Genomic DNA, 10,798 nt, shown 5'->3' on the forward strand with positions numbered 1-10,798 from the left:
TCAATCATCTAGAGCCTCGATACACTTAGAACCTCAATGATCTAGAACTTCGATGTCAGGCTCCCGATCGGATCTAGAACCTCAATGATCTAGAACCTCAATACACTCAGAACCTCAATGTGATCTAGAACCTCAATGTCCGGCTCCTGATCCGATCTAGAACCATCTAGAACCTCAACCTAGAACCTCAATGATCTGCAGCTCATCACTGAGGTTCTAGATCCAATGATCTGCAGGTTCAATACACTCAGAACCACAGTGTGATCTAGCACCTCAATGATCTAGAACCTCACACATCATTGTTCGATCTAGAACCTCAATGTCTGGCTCCTCATCGGATTTAGAACCTCTATGATCTAGAACCTCAATGATCTGCAGTTCATCGGATCTAGAACCTCAATGATCTAGAACCTCAATGATCTGCAGCTCATCGGATCTAGAACCTCAATGATCTAGAACCTCACACATGAATGTTGGATCTAGAACCTCAATGTCAGCCTCCTGGTCTGATCTAGAACCTCAATGATCTAGAACCTCAATGATCTGTAGCTCATTGGATCTAGGCCCTCAATAATCTAGAACCTCAATGTCAGCCTCCTGGTCTGATCCTGAACCTCAATGATCTAGAACCTCAATGATCTAGAACCTCAATGTCAGGGTTCTAGGTCATTGAGGTTCTAGTTCAGACCAAGAGGCTGAGAATGAGGTTCTAGATGCAACAAACATGGGCGATGTTCTAGATCATTGAGGTTCTAGATCGGATCGGGAGCCAGACATTGAGGTTCTAGATCACATTGAGGTTCTAGATGTGAGTCTGGGAGTCTGACATTGAGGTTCTAGATCCATCAACTGGTGTGTCGCTGAATTAAGGGTAGCAGACCTATTCCGATAAGCAGTTAGTTGACTCAAATGCAAAAAAAAAAATTTTTAAGGGTGAACTTTTTTTAATCTCAATCAATCGTATTTATTGAGCACTTACTGTGTGCAGAGCACTGTACTAAGCGCTTGGGAAGTACAAGTTAGCAACACATAGAGACAGTCCCTACCCAACAGTGGGCTCACAGTCTAAAAGGGGGAGACAGAGAACAAAACCAAACATACTAACAAAATAAAATAAATAGAATAGATATGTGCAGGTAAAATAAATGAGTAATATGTACAAACATATATACAGGTGCTGTGGGGTGGGGAAGGAGGTAAGATGGGGGGATGGAGAGGGGGATGAGGGGGAGAGGAAGGAAGGGGCTCAGTCTGGGAAGGCCTCCTGGAGGAGGTGAGCTCTCAGTAGGGCCCTGAAGGGAGGAAGAGAGCTAGATTGGCGGATGGGCAGAGGGAGGGCATTCCAGGCCCGGGGGATGACATGGGCCAGGGGTCGATGGTGGGACAGGCGAGAACGAGGCACGGTGAGGAGATTAACGGCAGAGGAGCGGAGGGTGTGGGCTGGGCTGGAGAAGGAGAGAAAGGAGGTGAGGTAGGAGGGGGCGAGCAAAATTATGGAACATGAATAAAAGTGGATCTGTGCCATCTTTTTCCAAGGTAATATTATCAATATTATCTCCTACAATTTTTGCTTATGGTAGTGTTCATTTGAAAATCAATCTGTTCTTCCCATTAAATATCAGAGGACATAAAATATAGTTCTGTTGTGATATTACAAAGAGAACAGTACATTTGATTGCCAAAAAGATTTTTCACAGTAATAACCCACTAATATCAACCTATACTATGATTCGTAAAAACTATCAAATTATGCCTGCCACTCGGCAGAGAATACAACTGGAAAAAGCTAGCTAGGAGGTTGGATCACTCTAGTCCCAGTGCTGATGGCCCCCAGCTCCACAACACACCTTGTCAAACCTGAGCAAGAACCAAAATGGGCATTTTGAAGATTTTGCAATCTGGGAACTGAGTGCAGATAGGGGCAAGACAAAACAGCACTATATGGCAAAGCAAAGAATGCCTAGATCGTAATTATCACTGATGCAAAAGAACACCTCAGCCTTTCAAATGCTATAAAATGTGTTCATGGCCATGGCCTTTAGCCTTGGGGAAATGTGAAACACATGGTGGTCATAAAAAAAAAGAAAAGACAGCAGAGAACAACAGGTTATCAGACAAGACCATGACCAGAATCTCCACCTTGGAGAGATACCCGTGAGTTATGATTAGCTCTTGTCAAAAACCTAGAAGACATTATGAAGATGATCCTGATTTTATGGAAAACAAAGAATCCAGAGAAAATTGACACTCAGTGGCCCAGGTGTAAAACTGCAATTTTGGGGGGGAAAGTTCTTTTGAAAATATTATAGAGAGTTGCTTTTCTTCACCTAACCCTGCCCTCCTACTCTTAGGTTATTCACCCATGTCCTCAATGCAGTATTCAAGTTAACTCCCCAGTAATAGAGAAGGCTCACAGATGACCTTTTCCCAGCTCAGCCTTTGATGACCATCTAGATATCTGTAAATTAACATTTCAGTAATGATCGAGATATCCTGCCTTTAGTGGCATGATTTGGGGAAGCTAAAAGGTAGCTGGAGAGATATTTAAAAGTTCTTTCTCATGTATAAGAGTAATGACACTCCTTTCTCTGGGGACATCTGTGGGTGACTCAGATCCTCCCTCCAAAAGGAAATCTCCTTGAGAAAAACCTAGAGAACATACCTAAATTCACCTCTAAGCGTATTCTGTAACTCCAAGGAATATTATCTGTTAAAAGGTTCTTCCATCTCTTGGTTGCTGTAAACTGATGAATTCTTTTAAAAAAAAAATGTGCCTATGTTCATACTCTTAAATGGGGTGCTTTTATGCAAAAATTGATTTTTTTTTTCCAATCAGAAAGGGAAAAGCACTTAAATGACTCCTCTGTGATGATTTACAGAACATCTAAGTTCCCAATTGCCCAATTATAATTTCGAGATTAAAAAAATGTAATTAATGCTCATCAGTCTAATGACAAATCAATTATATTTTGCAGGGGATTTCTGCTTTGTTTTTGCATTTCCCTAGCCTCAAAGTGGACCTCTGACTTCAATACTTTGCTGGACTAGTGACTGCTTAAATGAGTGCAAAGTAACAGGCTTGTTGGTCTCTATGACAGGCCTTACATAATCACCATAAAAAATATATAATTACACCTGTCAACCTCATCTCGTGTAATTGATTCAATAACTAACAATGTCAGTAGCAGGCTAAGCTTCAAGGTCTCACTGTGTGAAAATACTCATACATGGCTAAACATCTTGGTATTTTAATTGCTTGTCATACTGCCAAGTTTCGTATATTGTATCTATCTCCACAGCAACAGACTGGAATGGGTAAAGCACATTTAATAAATGGAAAGTAGATGTATAACCCTGTTCTTATTTTATAGTCCTTTTAAGAAAATCATGGAGTTGTCGAAAATAATCTGGATGTGAAAATTTGAAAGGCAAGCATAGGGAGATAGGGCTGAGTTTTTTTTTCTAATCCCATACAATTTTGAAAACCTTTTAACATTTTGACTACTAACAAAAATCAGCTCACCCTTTAATGTGCACCTCTAGGCAAACTGACAAGAAGTTTTTATAGTTGTGCCTCTTCAGCCACTGCTAGAATAGGTCAAATTCTATTCATGGCAAAGCAAAAATAACTCTGTAATGTGCAATGATTTTTTTCCTGAGTGGTGAAGTAATTTTAAATTACTATTATTGCCATACCATCACCACTAATGGAATTAAATCATCAAAATAGAAAGTATCATGGAACAAATAAAGCAAAATAAGATATTGTTTCAAGAAATTAACCAAAAATTGAGAGCTCTTCTTTTTTTTAATTAAGCAAATTAGATTTGTTCTGAACTGAAATAATACAATGTCCCCTCATGGGAACAATGCATTAAGTTATTGAAAGCCACAATGAAACCAACATCTACGTTAAATTGAATCCTGGATTTACAACAGTCGTCGGTGAATCCTCCAGAGATACTAAGGAAGAAGGATACATTGAGAAATTTTTTTCAAGCCTAGCCTTGGCTAGCTAAAGTCATGTGGCCTCATTTGTGTTGTGAATCACCTTAAGCCTATGTTCTCCCACTCAACTAGAAGCTCAGGCAGTCTTCTTTGAAAGACTTATTAGAGAAAATAAATTGAAATTTTTAAAGGAATCTAACACCTGGACCTGCCTGAAATAACAAGTTTGATAAAAAATAATTGCAAGTTTGAATAATTTACATAGAGTCCTTTAACAACTGCCCACCAAGGCTGATGCAACAAGAAAAGAAACCAAAATGGCAAACTGGTATAACATTAGAATCACTGAAAGCTTAATGAGATAAAGCCAATATTTAATCTTGTGGCCTGAAGAATCAAAACCCCATAAAAGATGCAGCCCTCATTTTATCATCAATCATCACCATCATCAATGGTATTTGAGTGCTTACTGTGTGCAGAACAACGTACTAAGCGTTTGGGAGAGTACAGTACGATAGAGTTGGTAGACATGTTGCCTGCCCACAATGAGTTTACAATCTAGAGACATCAGAATTCTGGGTTTCTAGAGGAAATGAAAGTTCTGGTCGCCTCTCTTTCCTCAGGGAATTCCCTCCTCTAAAAATTGAGGCTGACTGTGGGGTTTTTTGTGGTTTTGTGTGTGTTGTTTTACAATTAAACATCCCAACATCTCCAGGGCTGTAAGGAGGCAATATATACACTTAAAATGAGAAGACAAGCAAATTACCAATTTCTAAAGATACTCTCACTACGGGCGGGTGATGCTGAAACACACATGCAAGATTTGGAAGAAAGCTCTAAAATTGAAAGTAGTTGCTAGCAACTTTAATAGTTGATCCCTTTCTAACATTCCCAAATCAACGTCCCCAACCTTTACCTCTCTTCTCTGCAGTCTCAGTTTTCCTCCTGCCTTCAGGACATCGCTACTTGGATGTGCCGCTGACACCTGAAACTTAACATGTCCAAAACAGAACTCCTTATCTTCTCACCCTGACCTCACCCAGTCTTTCCTATAGCCAGAGGCAATACCACCATCCTTCCTGTCTTACAAGTCCATAACCTTGGCATTATTCTATATTCATCTCTCACTCAACCCACATATTCAATTTGTCACCAAATCCTGTTGGTTCTACCTTCACATCACTAAAGTCTGCCCTTTCCTCTCCATCCAAACTGCTACTATGCTGATCCAAGCATTTATTTCCACCTTAACTTCTCCATCAGCCTCCTCACTGACCTCCCTGAGTCCTGTCTCCCCCCACCCACTACAGTCCATATGGCACTCTGCTGCCCAGATAATTTTTCTGAAAAAATGTTCAGTCAGGTCACATCTCCCCACTCAATCAATCAATCAATCATATTTGAGCGCTTACTGTGTGCAGAGCACTGGACTAAGCACTTGGGAAGTACAAGTTGGCAACATATAGAGACAGTCCCTACCCAACAGTGGGCTCACAGTCTAGAAGGGGGAGACAGAGAACAAAACCAAACATATTAACAAAATAAAATAAATAGAATATGTACAAACATATATACAGGTGCTGTGGGGAAGGGAAGGAGGTAAGATGAGGGGGATGGAGAGGGGGACGAGGGGGAGAGGCAGGAAGGGGCTTAGTCTGGGAAGGCCTCCTGGAGGAGGTGAGCTCTCAGTAGGGCCTTGAAGGGAGGAAGAGAGCTAGCTTGGCGGGTGGGCAGAGGGAGGGCATTCCAGTCCCAGGGGATGACGTGGCCCGGGGGTCGATGGCGGGACAGGTGAGAACTAGGCATGGTGAGGAGACTAGCGGCAGAGGAGCGGAGGGTGCCGGCTGGGCTGTAAAAGGAGAGAAGGGAGGCAAGGTAGGAGGGGGCGAGGGGATGGAGAGCCTTGAAGCCCAGGGTGAGGAGTTTCTGCCTGATGCGCAGATTGATTGGTAGCCACTGGAGATTTTTGAGGAGGGGAGTAACATGCCCAGAGCGTTTCTGGGAAAAGACAATCCGGGCAGCAGCATGAAGTATGGATTGAAGTGGGGAGAAACACGAGGATGGGAGATCAGAGAGAAGGCTGATGCAGTAGTCCAGACGGGATAGGATGAGAGCTTGACCGAGCAGGGTAGCGGTTTGGATGGAGAGGAAAGGGCGGATCTTGACAATGTTGCGGAGCTGAGACCGGCAGGTTTTGGTGACGGCTTGGATGTGAGGGGTGAATGAGAGAGCGGAGTCGAGGATGACACCAAGGTTGCGGGCTTGTGAGACGGGAAGGATGGTAGTGCCGTCAACAGAGATGGGAAAGTCAGGGCGAGGGCAGGGTTTGGGAGGGAAGACAAGGAGTTCAGTCTTGGACATGTTGAGTTTTAGGTGGCGGGCAGACATCCAGATGGAGATGTCCTGAAGGCAGGAGGAGATGCGAGCCTGGAGAGAGGGGGAGAGAGCAGGGGCAGAGATGCAATGGTTGGCCATCTACCTCCACATAAAACAGAAACTCTTTACCGTCAGCTATAAGACATTCAATCATCTCTCTTCCTCCTACTATAACCCAATTTGCACACTTTACTCCTCTTACACCAACCTACTCTCTGTACCTTGTCTCACATATCCTACCACTGATCCCTTGTCCACATCCTTCCTCTTACCTAGAATTCCCTCCCTCCCTTAAAAACCCTCCTAAAATCATATCTCTTTCCAAGAGGCTTTCCCTAAGTCCCCATTTCCCTCTACTCTGGGTCATCTCTTCACTTGACTGTGAGCCTCTTAAACAGTTTGATATGCAACCCAGCCCCTCAACACTTCTGTCCAGATCTTTATACTCTACTACCGCATATCTGTAATTTCTTTTAATATCTGTCTCATCCTGCAGACTGTTAGCTCCTTGTGGGCCTTGTGCACAGACTTTGTGTCTACCAACATTATTGTGTCATATTTCCCCAAGCACTTAGTATCATGCTCTGCATATGGTAAGTGCTCAATTAATATCACTGATTTCTCACAATAACATGAAAAGGAATAGTTTTCATACTACTTGGTGCAGCTTGCTTACTGGAAAATGCATGAAAGAAAATGGTGTTGCCTATATAGCTTGGAAATAAAACAAGGAAAAAGGTATTTTAGGGTGCAGGTTGGAAGTCCATTATTAATTTTTTAACCTACCAGATCATTTTTATACAGCCCTAAACTGAAAAAAAAATGTTGCTTACTGCCATTAAGTACAGAATTCTGAACAGCCATGACTTCTCAAAGAACTATGATAAACTATCATTATCTTCGACAAGACAACAATTTAACTAGGTTACTTACCACAGTAAAAAAGAACTATAGCTGATTAGTTTAATACCAATTAAATGGTAGTTACCAATTTTTAAAATATGAGTATGCACATTCCCATAAAACTTCCAGAAAATATAGTGGACTGTATGCATTCATCTCTCTAACTTCAGTACATCTGCTAAAATTTGATCTTTTAGTCTCCAGAGAATAGGCTAGAACTGCATGTTAAACTCATGACCTGTAGGCCTTTTGTCTTCTAAAAGGTTTGCATTCAACTAGTGTAACAATATCTAAAACTCTGCCCTTATACCTACTACAACTCCTGGGAAGAAGAGTTAACAAAAGACAACAGTAACTCAAAGAGAAACAATCTCCATAGGCTATGTAGGAGTTAACTGAGAAGAGGGAGAAAGAAGAATAAGACCAGCATAGCCCTAGGGCTGACAAATTGAGGATTCCTATCAGTCATCTATGCTTGGAGTTCTCAACCTCTCAAATAGTGTGGCCATATTTGTGTCTAAGTACATTGACCAGGTATTCTTTCTTTTCCTTCATAGTCACCTAGTCAGGTATCAAGGCTTTTTTAATTATTATTAGCACTTTGAACTGAACTTATGTACATATCCATCTGTAATTTATTTTAATGCCTGCCTCTCCCAATCTATTGTACTGTATTGTCCCAAGAGCTTAGTTCAGTGCTTTGCCCACAGTAGGTGTGCAGTAAATATCATTTATTGATTTATTATTAGTAGTATTTGTTAAACACTTAACATGTACCAAACACTGAACTACACACTGGAACAGGTACAAAATAATCTGGTCAGACACAGTCCCTGTCTTCCATGGGGTGCTTGCACTCTAAAGGGGAAGAAAAACAGGTATTAAATCCCTGTGGAAATTGGATTTTACAGGTGAAGAAACTGAGGCACAGAGAAGCTAAGTGACTGGTCCAAGGTCACAGAATGGGCAGGTGGCAGAGCCAGGATTATAATAATAATAATAATAATAATGGTATTTGTTAAGCGCTTACTATGTGCAAAGCACTGTTCTAAGCGCTGGGGGATACAGGGTGATCAAGTTGTCCCACGTGGGGCTCACAGTCTTAATCCCCACTTTACAGATGAGGGAGCTGAGGCCCAGAGAAGTTAAGTGACTTGCCCGAAGTCACACAGCTGACAATTGGCAGAGCCGGGATTTGAACCTGGGATTAGATGCCAGATTCCCTTAGATGCATCCCTTAGTTCTTTTGACTTCCACATCAGGAGCTCATGCTACTTTTGAGAGGCATTTCATTCAGCTTCATCATCATCATCAGTGGTATTTACTGAGTGCTTACTCTGTGCAGAGTACTGCACTAAGCTCTTGGGAGAGTGTGTACAACAGATTTGGTAGACACATTTCCTGCCCAGGAAGAGCTTCCTGCTAAAATCAAACAATCTGTGATATTTATTGAGCACTTACTGTGTGCAGATCACTGCACTAAGTGTTTGGGAGGGGACAATACAATGGAGCTTGTAGACCTGATCCCTGCTGTCAAGTAGTTAAAGTCTACAGGGAGAGACAGACCTTAGAATAAATTACAGAAAGCGGAGTTAGCAGAGTGTAAGGCTACATAAGTGAAGCAGCATGGAATAGTGGATAGAGCACAGGCTTGAGAGTTGGAAGATCATGGGTTCTAATCCCAGCTCCACCACTTGCCTGCTGTGTGACCTTGGGCAAATCACTTCACTTCTCTGTGCCTCAGTTACCTCATCCATAAAATGGGGATGGAGACTGTGAGTCCCACATGGGAAAGGGACTGTGTCCAACCTGATTTCCTTGTATCTACCCCAGCACTTAGTACAGTGCCTAGCACATAGTAAGCACTTAGCAAATACCATAATTATTATTGAGTGCTGTGGAGCTGTGTGTGTGTTGGGGGGTAGGGTGTCAAAATCCTAAGGGGTGCAGACACAAGTGCATAGGCTACACAGAAGGGAGGGCAAATAGGTTGGGGAAAAGAGAAGCTAGGCAGGAGAGAGGTTAGGCAAGGACAGGAAAGATTAACTTGGGGATAATAATAATAATGATGGCATTTGTTAATCGCTTACTATGTGTGAAGCACTGTTCTAAGTGCTGGGGGGGGATACAAGGTGATCAGGTTGTCCCATGAGGGGCTCACAGTCTTAATCCCCATTTCACAGATGAGGTAACTGAAGTCCTGAGAAGTTAAGTGACTTACCCAAAGTCACACAGCTGACAATTGGCGGAGGCAGGATTTGAACCCATGACCTCTGACTCCAAAGCTCTGTGCTCTGGATGCCAAGGATAACGGTCAACTTTACACTGTGACTTGCCACTCTGCTCACCTCCCATCATTGTGGTTTTTGGGTCCTTCCATTTCTCCTCCTCCCTCCTCTTCCCCTCTCCAGACATCTTCGCTGACACACGTGTTCCCTCGGATGGCTTTTCTTTCCAGTATTTCTACCTCATAAGGAAATGCTCCTGAAAGTATCCAGAAAGGAGACATAAGGACCTCACTGACATGAGATCATATAGTATATTCTACTTCCATCGTGGCAGGGAAAGAATCCAGTAAATGAACTAGGTGAATAGGAATCAGAGAATAGGTGTGTGTATGCGTGTGTCTATATATACAACCCCACCATCCTTGCTGTCTCATAAGCCCATAAACTTGGCATCGCTCTCCCTCCTCAAATCCAACAGACAATTACTCTCCCCCACTTCAAAGCCTTAGTGAAGGCACATCTCCTCCAGCAGGCTGTGTCTTGGCCTTTCAAGCATTTGCACCCCAGATTGATTAACTTCATCAATCAATCATATTTATTGGGCACTTACTGTGTGCAGAGCACTGTACTAAGGGCTTGAGAGACTACAGTACAACAGAGTTGGTAGACATGGTCCCTGCCCACCATGAGCTTCCAGTCATCATTTCTTTTTAGCATCTCTTCAGCCCCTACTCTGGTAAATGACCTCCTAAAATCTGACCCACACTCCTAGCCAAAAATAGGCAATTCTCTGCTGGGGTTATGCCTTCAGTTTTGAGGATGTCTAACTAAAGAGCCACCTAAGGCTGAGAAAGTACAAGTGGTGTCACACAAGCCACAGGTGCTAGAATCAAGTTCCTTTGAACAGGAGACTCTATCCTCTGGCAAAAGCTGGCCCACTAGTTTTTTCACAAAAATAAATCTCTTTCTCCAATAAAATTGGTTTGCCAGCCACTACTGTGCTGTGGATTCCAAGCACCAAGAAGTGAGGGGAAAAGGACAAATAGAACTGATACCAATATGGATGGAGAGTATAACAATAAAGAAGGTGTGAGGATAAAGGAAATAGCCTATCAACGTCTTCCTCACTATGTAATCTTCTGAAGTTAGCATTTTTACATTCTCTGGTGTGCCTAGGGCTGGAGGGGAAAGGGGAACGAACAGAAAATTGCAAAAAACTCCCCCTTTTGATCACCTAAGGCTCAGGAAAAGAGAATGGGGGTGGGAAGGGAGGAGAAGGAGAAAGGGAAATATCCTATGAATTCCCAGGGGCAATGGGAACATAAACTGAGGCTGGCAAACTT

The 10,798-nt window shown here is 42.5% G+C and overlaps 1 long non-coding RNA gene across 1 annotated transcript in view; it reads left to right on the forward strand.

Moving 5' to 3' along the window:
- Positions 1 to 3,071, forward strand: part of LOC119929463 — a 287,602-nt gene extending 284,531 nt beyond the window's left edge. Inside the window, exon 5 of the long non-coding RNA XR_005451557.1 lies at positions 2,976 to 3,071. This is a non-coding gene — a long non-coding RNA (uncharacterized LOC119929463). The remainder of the gene's footprint in view (positions 1 to 2,975) is intronic.
- Positions 3,072 to 10,798: the final 7,727 nt, after the last annotated feature.

Source organism: Tachyglossus aculeatus, chromosome 6 (genome assembly GCF_015852505.1).
Source record: "Tachyglossus aculeatus isolate mTacAcu1 chromosome 6, mTacAcu1.pri, whole genome shotgun sequence".
Taxonomy (NCBI): Eukaryota; Metazoa; Chordata; class Mammalia; order Monotremata; family Tachyglossidae; genus Tachyglossus; species Tachyglossus aculeatus.